Genomic DNA, 15,139 nt, shown 5'->3' with positions numbered 1-15,139 from the left:
TGAATGGTAGTCATGTCTCGTACTGATTTATGTTGCTTGAACTCTCGATCTTGATCTTTGAATCTTGATTGAACTTGGAGATCCAGCATCCAGCATCTTGATCATAAAGACTCACTTTATCAAGTGATCAATGGTCTTTTGATCACTTGACTAAGCTTCGGGAATTGAGCACAGTCAAAGGATTTAGTCAATCAAAACGTACTTTGATCAACTTAATCGGTGGGAAAAATTAGTTGAATGTCAACGCAAAGCTACCTAAAGGGTTAATATTTATTTGGAATCATTTTCTCAAAGCCTAAACTATGGGAACATGCAAAAATTAAACTATTTCTAACCTAGGGGCAAAATAGTCATTTCACAATTATGGAATATTGAATTAAAATGAAAATTCTTATCAAACTTCAATTAAATTCTCAACTATTCTAATTCTAAATTCAATTAAATTCTAAAGTATTCTAATTCCTAACCAAAAATTAATATTCCTAAAAATTCTATTTAAATCAAATTACTAAAAACAACGTTCTAAGTTCGATCCTAATTAAATTTCAACCTCTAATTAATTTCTAACTAATTTCAATACTTAATTAAAATTAAAAAAAAACTAATTATCTAACATTTTTCTAAACCTATTTCTAATTAATTCTAATTAACCTAATTGCTAATCAAATTTCTAATCAAATCCTGAAATTCACCTAATTATCCTAAATCTAATTAACAAAACAAAGTAAACAATAAAGAAAGAAAAACTAGCCTTGTTAGAGCAGAGGGGGTGAGTTACTGAAAGCGCTGGTATGGATAACACACAAAGTGCAAGGCCCAGTCCGCAAGGCCCATGATATCCTCCATCTTGCATGTGGCAAAGGGGGTGCAAATAGCCCACTGTTGGGGGTGTTAATAGCATATGATTGGGCCAGAAAGTCCAAAGCACAATAAGACCACACTAGAGTGGGGATGACAATAAAAACACGTGCCGAAAATCAAAATCAAAAGCCAAAAGTGGCACCGGGCCGATCTCTCTTCACGGAACTCTGGCTTCCTCCGCCGCGCCGGAGATTACCTTCGGCGGCGGAGCTCTAATGCCTACAACAAATACATCATCTCCTTCACCTTCTCAACCTGGTTTCAAAAATCTCAACGAAATAGTTTAATTCTTCCTTAGCATCCTGAATCGAAGGAGAGAAGTCAAAAGCCCTAAAATTCTAACCTAAGATTGAATGGTTCTCCTTCGAAAACAAAGCCCTAGAGGTTAGGGTTTTGAATCCCCTAGCTTAGGTCTACATTCTGATGTCAAATTAGACACGAAATGAGGAAGCAAAGTTCACCTGTGGAATTCTCCGACGGCGGTTGCGACGACGACAACGAGAGGTAACCAAGTATGTGCTCTGAAACTTCTTCTACGAACCTTTTCCTTCCTTAATCTTCTTCAAACTTCTCCTTCTTCTTCTTCTTCTTCTTCTTGATTTTCTTGCTACCGTTTTCGTGTTCTTGTCGCGTCGCTCTATGAGGAAGAGTGGGAGTGTTGAGGTCGAAGCTCCATTGGTTAGAGCTTCTGATGTTGAAGCTCTAACAGTGATTGGTGATTCAGAGCGTATGGTGAAGTTTGAGAAGATGGAGAGTGTGAGCAATTCCAGAAGAGAAAAGTGGGAACCGAAAAAATTAATTGTGAGGCTCTGAATTTATAGGGTTGGGAGTGGTTAACCGAATCGGGCAGTTCGGGTAGCACTGTTAGGGAAGTTCACTGTGTTAGTGAAATTGGAATGGAAATCAGTTAAATGTTAATGTTTTGTTAAGCTTTTGTTAATTAGTTAGAAGTTAGTTGAATATGAGGTAGAGGCAACTTGTTAGGATGAACTTGTGAGTAAAAATTGGGATGCAAATCCGTTTCTTTTTGTTGTTTGGAAAGAAGTTAGTTAATAGTTAGTTTAATAAAACCCTGTTATTATAAAATTAGTGTTAAATTGATCTTTGTATTGGTTCCTGGAGGTTATGTTTTATCAGATGGACCAGAGTATGGAGGAGCGTCCTAGTTGATCTAATCAAAGACTCTTCGAAAAGATGAACCGGAATACGCTCATACTTTCATGCTCCATTTTGAAGCAAACTAACGCGTACTATAGGTCCCCAAAGCCTCTTTGTTTGAATTCTCACCAACGCGTACACCTAGATTCCGAGCATCGTATCTTGCACCGAGTCTTTGATAATACCGCCTTCTACCTTTATAAAGATCACAATCTGGAACATAAGTTACAGCTTCTACAGGAAGTGATTTTTCGGTTCTGCACGCCACCAAGTAAGAATTGTTCCTCTTATGCCACACGTATACATTGAAAGGTACGCTTTGACCAGCTCCTTTAGGGATCCGTACGAGTTGTTCGCATTCCACTTCGTTTCCTGTACGTAAGTACAAATCACTAATTTAAGCATTTAAACCGGACTGATGTTGTACTGTTATGGCAACAGGACCATTTGTGTTTATTTTGGTGACTTGTAGGTTACTACTGAATGTTAACTTGCCATGACCGTCGTAGTAGGGATAATCAAGAAGCAAGTTCTGCGGTTTCAAATTATGGTGAAGAACACCGTGACCATAATAATGAGCAACCTCTTTACAAAGCTGAAAAGGAAACTCCAAACAAGCGAACTTAGCAATGGCCTATGGTTCACTCCTTTACGAAAAGTGTCAATGGATTTCTTCAGATTGGCGTTGAGATACTCGGAGACGGGATAAAGGACATGCTCAGGGGTTGAATTTTCATGTAGCTCTTTTGCAAATGGCCATGAATTGTGTTGGTGAATTGATGGAGGTGAAGGTCTTTTCCAAGATGCTGTTATCTACATTTCTTTTCTTTTTCTCTTATAAGTGTTTTCCTGGTTTTTTCTTTTGCCCTGGATATGTACTGCAGGTTAACTTAAGTGAATTCGTTATGCAGATGTATAAGATACGATCTTCAATGCGCTACTCTCTAGTTGCTTGCAGTTTCTCAATGACTCCTTCAAGATAAGCAACAACCGCTTCTTTCTAAGAATACCATCGAGAAACCATCATAGCAAAATGGGCAAGCTTGAGAAGGCTGATTTTGGTCTCAAAGTCTATAAAGAAATTGTTATATAACTATATCAAAGCTTCACCGACTGGGAAGCGGCCAGAGCGACGAACTATTCGAGCTTGAGAATAAGCTGATGCCAGAGAATTGTACCATTCGCCAAGCTCGGGGTGAGAACTTCGAAGGGATTCCAAGTAGTGCAGAGCATCCTGTAGCGGGAAATTCATGATCATCAAGCTATTGATAAGCTAGAGATCAATTAACAAGAGTCGCCATCGCGCTTTTATTATTTCCAAGGCAAAAGGGAAAAAGTACGAACAAAACCCAAATAATAAGATGTTTTCAAATAAAAACTAATAAAAGTCAGAGATCACAGGTAAGGGGGTTGGTTACACAGAGGGAAGGTGTTAGCACCCAAAGTGTCCTAGGTACTCCTAGGGAGCCCTTTTTGTGTGCACATGTATTTTATACAAAGTGATGTTTACAAACAAATAGAATGGGGGGATGAGAAAAGAATTCATCAATTATATGTTTGTATTTGACAAGACCTTCGGTCTTGTGCCTATATACCAACATAAGAATGAGGGATCAAAACCTCGTAGTTCGTGCTATAAATTTCAAAAATGAGTGTGTTGGTTTTAACAAAATTTGAGTTTGAAAGGCACAAAGGCCTAAAATGGTTTGAATGATTTAGTTCTTTTTGGCTTTTTGAAAGTTTAAGTCAAATATAATTAAGTTTATTTACAAGTTTGATTTAAGAAAATAAGTTTGAAAATGCAATGGCATAAGGCCAAAGTTTCTATCTTTTGTAAAAGTGGTCAAAGTTTTAGAACAAAAGTAATTCACACAAAGAAATTTTTGAAAATGGAGGGAGAGACTTTGAAATTAAAGAAATGGGGAGAAGATGAAGGGATTATCCTATGCACAAAAATTTAAAAGTTTAGAGATGAAAATATCTGACCAAATGGGTAGCAATCCAATAGACAAGTATGTCAATAGAAACCCAGAATTCCCTTGGACTTTTAGAATCAAACAACACACAAATGCACAATTATATCAATCTTGAAGAGCAAAGGCATCAAATAAAGATGGCCTCATCCAGGCTTATCCACTTCATGATCTTCATCAAAATAGCCCATGTAGCAGATGAATTCCACAAGTCACAGGTTCAACATAACAGTTTAACAATGATCAATGTTGCAGATGAACTGGAGAGATCTTGAATGATGTATCAGATGAATTTCAAATTATAAAGCACTTGGTTCTTCAACAAATTGGCATTCGCCAAGTCCATTAGCAAAGGAATGTTTCCTAAGTTCTAAGTCCAATTGGGTAAGATCAAACCAACAGTCCACTCAAAAAGTCTTTTGGGTTTTTGTTATTATTATGTGCATTAATGGTCAAAGACCACACAAGCAAGCAAAGGAACACAAAACAAAATATATCACACAATATGGTCCAATGAACAAAGTGATAATTACATTAACATAAACAATTAGAATGATATGTACAATGGCAAATGATATAAAGTGCTAAAACTAAGTTGCATTAAAAGTAAGAGCTTGAAATTAAGAGTTAATAGTTAGTAAGTTAGAAGTTAGTTTTTGCTTTTGATTTCAAGACATTCTTTGGAGAACACTCAACCCACTTGCCACAAGCATGGATCCTTGAACCAAAACATCTTCCAAAGGAAGGAAAGAAGGTCAAGTTTCCACACAATACCATGGAAGAGGGGAGACTTACAATCTCACTAACTAGAATGCTTATGCCTTTTATGTCAGAAATTTAGCGTTATTTTAAGCAATCGTCATTGGACTTATGTAGAAGTCACAACTATTTTAGGCCAGACAATAGACTTTTGGTGTTAATGCATGTTGGAGACGTAATATTATGAACTATGCTCATTAAACATACCACACACAAAAAATATGCAAAATAGGTGGCCTAATTTCATCCATACTCATGTTAATCTTTCAATCAACTAGCATTAGGACTTTGAGATGTCATTGGCCAAATGGAAATGAATGAATGAAGAAGGCGAATTAGATGAAGAGGGAAGGGGATTAATGAGATCACAAATTGGTCAAAGGAGGAATTTTACCAAATTAATATCATTCATTCATTTTGGAAGATGGAATGTACATTCCATCAATCCCCTAAATCCAATGATATTAACTTAACAAAGTCAAATCAACCTTGACCAAGGCCCAATAACAAATAAGAAACTCAAACAAGTCAATACAAATGGTCAACACAACTTAAATGGCATTTATTCAATTAAAAGTAATAAAATAATGCATTAAATTCAAATATGTTTTTTCCAATTCCTAAAATCTCATCAAAACACCAAAGAAATGGTCATGAGATTTATCATAGGTCAAACAAGGTCAAAGGACCTTGGAAACAAAATTTCATAATTTTTGGACACTTAAAAATATTTTTAAACCATTAAAAATAAATGCAAAATCAATTAATTCATGAAAAATATTAATAATGATCCAAAAAATAATTTTAATTCAGAATATGAAAGAGAAAAATATTTGAGTTTTTTTTGTGAAAGTCCCATATTTTTTGGATCAATATTGAATTTAATATGAATTATTGAAAAAAATGCAATTAAAACAAAATATCAGAAATTCAAAAATACGTGGACCATCAAATCTCCCTCATTAATTGAGGTGGCAAATCTGATGAACCAAAATGCGCGTTCCACATACACCCGAGTCAACCGCGTGGCAAATGGAGTAATCACAAGGAACGATCTAGATTAGAACATGAGACTTGGATCAAGTGGTTCAGACACATCATCACCAGAGTCAGAGCTCTGGTTGTCTTCTCCGGTGAGCTTCACCAGACTGGTCAACATGAACCATCACCAAAAAAATAAACAGGGACATGATCTTAAAGAGAAAATGGCACTGAGCTCGAATCTGACCTCCAATTCCTTCAATTCCTTCAATTCCAAATATATTAAGAGATATGTGGAATTGAAAAATGAGGTTCATGATCTGAGTTGCTTCGATTTGACCTCAAAGTAAATCAATATTCTTGCCTACATTGGTAGGACTTCAGACAACCAAAGAATCAATGAAATTGAGCAACAATTTAAGAGAATCTAAGAGTTTAAAATTTCTGCAAATTACCTTCAATGGAGGTCTGAACACGGTGGATCTTGATCTGAATTGTGCTTGGCTTCACTTCAATTGCTTGTAAGAAGGGAATGGAAAGGTTTAGAAGCAATGGACTCCTGGAGAATTGAATTCCAAAACTGTGGAGATTCAAGCTCAAATTCAAATGAATTTATCAGGGTTATCCTATGAGAGTGAAGGGTTTTCAGTGGGGATTCAAAGCTGGCGCAATGTGTGTGTTAATTCTGAGCAAATGCAGCTGTATTTATAGCCAAATCCATGTGATATTTGCACACTCTCTCCACTTTCCAGAATTGGTAAAATGATGATGGAATGGTGCATGGGCGCGCATAGGCCCATGAAATTATGGCTGAAGGTCCAAATTTGAAGTTCAGATGTGTTGAAGCAAGCTTGGAATGCAAGGCAATTGAACATTGTTGCTTGAAGTTGGATCCATGCCAAATGATATCATCTTGTTTAAGCCATGCGCAACCTATGCATTTCAAGTTCAAAATGAATGAATTTGAGCTCTTTGGAAAGGTGAGATCAAGAGGAACAAGTTTGATGTTGAACACTTTTTCATTTGGAACTTGGAACTTGGATAAATTTGAGGTGGAAGTTTGGAAAAATTTGACATATCAAAATTTTTCGAAGTGTCAAGCCATATATCTCAATATTCCACCTTACTTAACTTTTTCTATGAGATTCAAATGAGAAAAGTATCTTCATCAAAGTTGTAGCTATATCAAAGATCTTAAAAGTGGTCACCAATTTCATGTCATTTGGATTTGAGATGATAGAGTTATGCATTTTTGAAGTTTGGAAAAATCATTTGATCAATGGTATAGGTCAAAAGTGACCTATAATGTAGCCTCATATCACATGCTCAAAAAAGTTGAATTAGCTCCAACTCCAAAGATCAAAGTTAAATTAGACACATTTAATTTGATTGTTCAACTTGTAAATCTTTCATCTCATAAAAATTGAGCAAGTTATGGCCTTGGGAAGTTGACTTTCAAATTAGGGTTTAGACAAAATGACCTATAATGTTTCAACATAGAAAATGATTTTCCAAGCAAAAATAGCTCTAGGTATCAACATGAAAGTTGTTTGAAATGTAACTTAGAGTAAGTTTTATCTTGGAATCATTTTCATATGGTGAAAATTGTAGGAGATAGGGTCTAGGGAGACCCAGTTTTGATTAGATGAATTCATCTGGCCAACTACCATCAACCAACTTGCTAATTTCCAATTCTCTTGACTTTCTTGGATCATGGTGGATAATATATGCTTAAGATGATGAAATTTTAAGTGCCCCTTGATAAATTTGATCAATTGGTGAGATAGCTTGTTGGAGAAATTACTCAAGATCCTCAGTCAAACTAGGGTTTCCAAGGCAAATCACCCTCAAGCTCTTGAAGAAAACTTGTTCAATATAACATGTAGAGAACATTGGGACTCATATATGATGTTCATATCCATTCTTGAATCAATTCTTAGTTGTATTCTTTTTTCATGAGGGTCTTTAACCCTAGATGTGATCTTGATGAATCAATGAGATCACGCCCTACCTACAAAAGAGTTAGACAAATACAAAGGCATATTTTTGGTATTTTGGTTAGTAAAATGATAAAATACAAGTATGATATAATCACAAAGTGCTTGGTGATCTCTCCCAAAACAAACCCAATGAAAAGGGGTAAGGAGGATGCCAAGGTGTGGTCCCAATGCTTATGCTTGTGATGGGAATGCATGAGGGATCTTAGGGTCAAAATTGGGGTCTTACAGCTGCCCATATTTAAGGACATTCTAACTGGGGAGGTGAAGCTTAAAATCTTCGGCTAGATTCAGTAGAATGGGCTTAAATAACAACATAGAGAAATAAATTTTGGTCCCTAAGAGACCTCATGATGTATATGATATGAATTCAAAAGCTAATGCTCTGTGGGGAAATATTGCCACAAAGGAAAAAGAAATCAGAGAGACCGAAAGTCCGAAGGAGTATAATGCATTCCATAAGGAAAACTCACTAGGGAGACAGAGACTCCGGGGAGATAAAAAGGAGTTATGCGTAGGTCAGGCTACGACTTTAAACTACTGGGGGACTAGAGGGATTCCACAAAAAATGGAAAGACTTAGCCGGGGAAACAACAACCTCTACAGGGGATACGAGTAAGTTAGGGTAAAACTGAGGTACTCAACTCACGCTGGAGAGAAACAACGATTTCACTAAGGAAATACGCATTCCACTCAACTGGGGAGAAAATAAACTTCCAACACAGGAGGAGCAGAAATCTATTATCTACTACCTGCTACTGGGTAAGGAGATAATAAAGATCTGACAGAGAGGACATCTGGCATCGGTTAGGATGAACATATCAAGGATGACTCGCCGAGGAAATGCCAGGAGGGAGTATTCATTACGGTTACTGGGTAGGAATAGCCTTGCTGGGAAAAATTGTAGAAAATAGGATTTACAACTACCAGTTATTAGGTAGAAGACCAAAGGTGAGAGTATTCGTCGTCGGTTAGGATGAACATATCAAGGATAAACTCAATAGGAAAGAAAATCCGTCATCGGTTAGGATGAACATATCAAGGATAGACTTTCCTGGAAATGTCAATGAGGATACCCGTCATCGGTTAGGATGAACATATCAAGGATATACCAACTGAACAAAAAGGGGGAATTACATCTATCGAAAACTGGATAGAAGACCGTCGGAGAGAAAATTCGTCACCGGTTAGGATGAACATATCAAGTATTAACTCTGCGAGGGGACAAAGTAGGATTTACAACTACCGGTTACTGGGTAGAAAACCAATCAAAGAGAAAATTCGTCATCGGTTAAAGTGAACATATCAAGGATAGACTCTGAAAAGGGGAGCAAAAATAGGGATTACATCTATCAGTTACTGGTTAGAATACCAAAGAAGAGAAAATCCGTCACTGGTTAAAGTGAACATATCAAGGATTGACTCCGCACAGGGGAAAAGTAGGATTTACAACTATCGGTTACTGGGTAGAAAACCAACAAGAGGAGGAAACCCGTCATTGGCTAATATGAACATATCAAGGATTAACTCTCTGAGGAACAAAATAGGGATTACAACTACCTTTTTACTGGGTAGAATACCAACGGTGAGAATATCCATCACTGGTTAAAGTGAACATATCAAGGATAGACTCATATGGGGGAAGAAAAGATATCTGTCACCGGTTAGGATGAACATATCAAGGATATACTTTTCGGAGAATAGATCCACTAGGGATTCTGCTGAGGAGAAAAAAGGGGACTTTTGTCGGGTATTTGGCAAAAAGTACCAAACTCAAACTAAGAAGAATATTACCAGTTACTGGGTAATAGAGTCTTAGGGGACCAAAATATCTATCTAGGTAAGAGCTAGAAAGAAAACGGTCAATCAAGACTCAACTCAATGAGGACATAACTCATGGGGAGTAATTCAATCCAGAAAATTTACTGGAGAGGAAACTGAAATAAAAATCATCCACGAGGAAACAAACTCAGTGGGGAAACGGAGAAAGGTTAAAGTCTTTCTGCTTAAGGGGCTGACACTCTACAATTGAAAGAGGACAGACACCAGATTTGTTATGGGGATAAAGTACCGCCATTACAGAGAATGAGAATCTCAAACAAATCAAATATGAAAATGCAGGATATGCAAAATCATGAAATTATATGAATGTATATGTATATGTATATATGATGATTATGCTGACAAAACAATCACGAAGGATACAAAGGTGTCGCAAAGAAAACGAACCACCGGTACAATCCTCGGTCAATCCAAAAATCATGGAGACTACTGCTGGAGAACAGAGAGATCAACATCCTAAAGGCTCAACCCTGGCTGGGGAAAGACGGAGGAGATCTGCTAAGGATAACACATCCAATCTGTGGGGAATTTTAGGTCAACACCATAAAAATGGGAGACAACCCTACAGAGAAAAAAAATCAACAAAATGCTGCTCAGAAACCAGGAGGAAACTCTGACTGGGGAGCAAAGATCAATGGAGATTGGTGGAGACACCAAAGCAATCTACTGGGGAATATCAAACATCTTCTGATGACAATCCACTGAGGAAATACGAACTCTGTTGGGGAGGGCCGAAACTCTGTCGGGGACAAGGACACACCACAACCAACTCAGCTGGGGATAAATAAAGAAGCTCTATCGGGGATCAAACACTCCACCAAGGAACTGAATCAACATAAACGTTTAGGGATACCCGAAGAGTTAACTGCTTGGGGAACCTCAGATGCTTAGCACTTAGGGACTTTCTTTTTACTAAAATGATGTTGATATTCTTTTTACTTGCTTTGGAAAAGTTCTTGCTTTTATATATTAAAGAAAACTTGATTTTAATTTAAAACATTAATTTTAAAATGATCACAATAAAATTTAAAACTATTGGCTGAAGTAAATAAGAGTAGAAACAATTTGGATAAAGACTTAACTTTATTTAGTAGGATGGTAGTCTGTAAATGACAAGACTCCATAGATTTTACAAAGTTGAAAATCGTAATTTTCATGGAAAAGGTTACATTGAATACAAATGATCTTTAACCCTTCTACCAACTCTTGATATCCATTGTGCTCTTGGCCGCTGCTAGAGATGAACTGATGTCAACCCTTGTGCTCAAACAAGTCTTCAAAATTACTGAAGATCAGCAGAATGCAGTTACTTGCCATAATCCCTAATTTTTGCATAAGTTGCCCCAAGGCGGGGTACTCAACTTATCGGGAAATTCTTTCTGTTTTATGTCTCTAATTTTTGCATGGATCGCCCTTTCGGGTTTTCAATCCACCAAGACGTTCATTTTTGCCTAAGTCGCCCTTTCGGGTTTTCAACTTAGTGAGCTGTTCTTTTATTTTTTAGGCGAAGTATTTCTTGATTGCATCTGCGTTCACAGGATGAGTGAACTCTTTACCATACATAGTTATAAGAATCAATGCACCGCCTGAAAAGGCTCTCTTAACAACATATGGACCTTCATAATTGGGAGTCCGTTTCCCTCTGGAATCTGGTTTGAATGATAAAATCTTCTTGAGCACAAGGTCACCTTCTCTGAATACTCGAGGTTTGACCTTCTTATCAAATGCTTTCTTCATCCTCTGCTGATATAACTGACCATGACACATGGCAGTCAATCTCTTCTCTTCTATCAAATTCAACTGGTCAAACCTGGTCTGACACCATTCAGCCTCAGTCAACTTGGCTTCCATGAGCACACGCAACGAAGGAATCTCAAACTCTACAGGGAGCACTACTTCCATACCATACACAAGAGACAAAGGGGTTGCCCCTGTTGAAGTGCGGACGAATGTACGATACCCATGCAAAGCAAAAGGGAGCATCTCATGCCAATCCTTATACGTGACAACCATCTTCTGGATAATCTTCTTGATGTTCTTGTTCACAGCTTCAACATCCCCATTCATCTTGGGTCTATAGGGAGAAGAATTATGATGTGCAATCTTGAAGTCTTTGCAAAGAGCTTCCACCATATTGTTATTCAAGTTCGATCCATTGTCAGTGATGATCTTACTTGGCACACCATAACGGCATATGATCTGATTATTGATAAACCTTACAACAACTTGCTTGGTTACATTTGCATACGATGTCGCTTCAACCCATTTTGTGAAGTAGTCAATTGCCACTAAAAGGAAACGATGTCCATTCGAAGCTTTGGGCTCAATCATCCCAATCATATCAATTCCCCACATGGAGAAGGGTCATGGGGAAGAGATAATATTCAATAGTGTCGGAGGAACATGAATCTTATCAGCATAAATTTGACACTTGTGGCATTTCTTCACAAACTTGCAACAGTCAGATTCCATTGTCAGCCAATAGTAACCTGCTCGCAACATCTTCTTTGCCATTGCATGTCCATTGGAATGAGTACCAAAGGAACCTTCATGCACTTCGGTCATCAACAAGTCTGCTCCGTGTCTATCCACGCATCTGAGCAAAACCATGTTGAAGTTTCTCTTCTACAGTACATCACCATTCAAGTAGAAATTATCGGCTAATCTTCTCAAAATCTTCTTATCTTTCAAAGATGCCCCAGGAGGGTAAATCTGACTTTGGAGGAAACATTTGATGTCGTGATACCATGGCTTCTCATTTTTGATCTCTTCAACAACAAACACATGAGCTGGCCTATCAAGACGCATCACAGATAATATGGGAACTTCATTCCAATACTTTACCACAATCATTGATGCCAACGTAGCGAGAGCATCTGCCATCCGGTTCTCATCTCGAGGAATATGATGAAACTCAACCTTTCTAAAGAAAGTTGAAATCCTCCTCGCATAATCTCTATATGGTATTAAACTGGGTTGATTCGTCACCCATTCTCCTTTGATCTGGTTCACAACCAAAGCCGAATCACCAAAGACATCCAAATATTTGATTCTGAGATTCATGGCCTCTTCAAGCCCCATAATGCAAGCTTCGTATTCTTCCATGTTGTTTGTACACTTGAAAGTCAATCTAGCTATAAATGGTAGATGTGTGCCTTGAGGAGTAATAATCACTTCCCCAATTCCATTTCCATATTGATTAACAGCTCCATCAAATACCATGCCCCAACGGGAACCAGGTTCTGGCCCTTCTTCTAGCAATGGTTCATCACAATCTTTCATTTTCAAGTACAAAATCTCTTCATCAAGAAAGTCATATTGCACTGACTGATAATCTTCAATTGGTTGGTGAGCCAAATGGTCAGCCAAGATACTACCTTTGATCGCTTTCTGAGATCGGTATTCGATATCATACTCTGATAACAACATCTGCCAACGGGAAATTCTCCCAGTTAAAGCAGGCTTCTCAAATATCTACTTGATTGGATCCATTTTGGATATCAACAAAGTGGTATGATTCAACATATATTGACGCAGACGCTTAGCATCCCAAGCCAATGCGCAACAAGTTTTCTCAAGCATTGAATACCGAGTCTCACAGTCGGTGAACTTCTTATTGAGGTAGTAGATTGCAAATTCTTTCTTTCCAGTCTCATCTTGCTGACCAAGAACACAACCCATACTATCTTCGAGCACAGCCAAATACATGATCAACGGTCTTCCTTCAACAGGTGGAGACAAAATCGGAGGTTCAAGCAAATATTACTTGATACTATCAAATGCTTTCTGGAAGTCTTCGGTCTAATCACAAGACTGATCTTTCCGAAGAAGCTTGAATATAGGCGCACATGTGGCAGTCATGTGGGAAATGAATCTGGAAATGTAATTTAAGCGGCCGAGAAAACCTCTTACTTGCTTCTCAGTTTTGGGCGTAGGCATCTCTTGTATTGCTTTGACCTTGGCAGGATCAACTTCAATACCCTTCTTGCTGACAATAAAGCCCAACAACTTACCAGAACGAACACCAAAAGTACACTTATTGGGATTCAAGCGGAGTTTATACTTCCTCAAACGCTGGAATAGCTTCAACAAATGCTCAACATGTTCCTCTTCATTAATTGATTTAGCAATCATGTCATCGACATACACTTCAATCTCTTTATGCATCATATCATGGAAAGAGTAGTCATTGCTCTCTGGTAAGTTGCACCAGCATTCTTTAGACCGAAAGGCATCACTCTATAACAGAATGTTCCCCAGGGTGTAATGAATGTGTTCTTCTGCATATCCTTGGGTGCCATCTTAATCTGATTATATTCGGAAAATCCATCCATAAACGAAAAGACTTTGAATTTAGCAGTATTGTCTACCAACATGTCAATGTGTGGCAGAGGGAAATCATCTTTCGGACTAGCTTTATTCAAATCTCGATAATCAACACACATACGTACTTTTCCATCTTTCTTCGGCACATGCACAATATTGGCCACCCATTGCGGATACTCAGCGGTCACAAGGAAACTGGCGTCAATCTGCTTCTGAACTTCCTCTTTGATCTTCACAACCATATCAGGATGCGCTCTTCTCAACTTTTGCTTGACTGACGGGCATTCTGGCTTCAACGGAAATCTATGCTCCACAATATCAGAATCCAACCCAGGCATGTCTTGATAGGACCAAGCAAACACATCTGAATACTCTCGAAGAATATCAATCAACCCCTTCTTAGCATCTGGACACAGTCGAGACCCAATCTTGACTTCATTCACATCATCCTCGAAACCCAAGTTGACTAGCTCAATCTGTTCTTCAAACGGCTAAATAACCTTTTCATCTTGCTCAAGAAGACGAGACAATTCATCACTCACTTCTACATCACTTTCCTCCTCGGCCTCAAACACAGGGAATTCAAAATTTGGAGAAGGAGAATGATCATTGTATTTAATGGGGTTAGGAACCAACCTGCATAATGATTTGATTTTTTGATTTTAGAGAAGTGAATTTGCGACCAAATATTATGTAGATGGATAATTATATTGTTTATTTATGTTTTTTGTGATTACCATTTTCAGAATAAAGCAAAAAGTAAAAATAAACATCAAAGATGTGGATGAATAAAATTAATTTTATTGAGGATCAAATTAAAATGCCCAAACAATGTTCACTTCTCCCTTAGGCATAGGAGAATGATTTTAAAATAAAAAAGCAATTACTTAGATTGATGCAAAATAACAGGAATATCAACGGCAATCCAATTGTTACATGTCTTTCCATGTGTCACAAAGTTGGTGCAGTCTTCCTCTTCACTATCCTCTAGCACAACAGCTAAGTGTTGTTCATTCCCATGAATGAACCCTCCTCTACGGAAGCTGAGTTGCATCTCTTCAGATCTAGCGGTCGACGAGTCCTTATGGAAACCCAAACCAGTTCTTCCTCTATTGTCGGAGACCTCTACCACACGCCCCCACGAATCAACAGGACCTTCTTCAACAATCTTCTAAGCGTCTTTCAAAGAGGACATAGGTGCCCCAACTCTCTTCTCAGCAGCAATAGATAAGGCTTGGAACG

The sequence above is a fragment of the Lathyrus oleraceus genome, chromosome 3, assembly GCF_024323335.1.
Source record: "Lathyrus oleraceus cultivar Zhongwan6 chromosome 3, CAAS_Psat_ZW6_1.0, whole genome shotgun sequence".
Lineage (NCBI taxonomy): Eukaryota > Viridiplantae > Streptophyta > Magnoliopsida > Fabales > Fabaceae > Lathyrus > Lathyrus oleraceus.
This window is presented reverse-complemented; position numbering follows the sequence as displayed.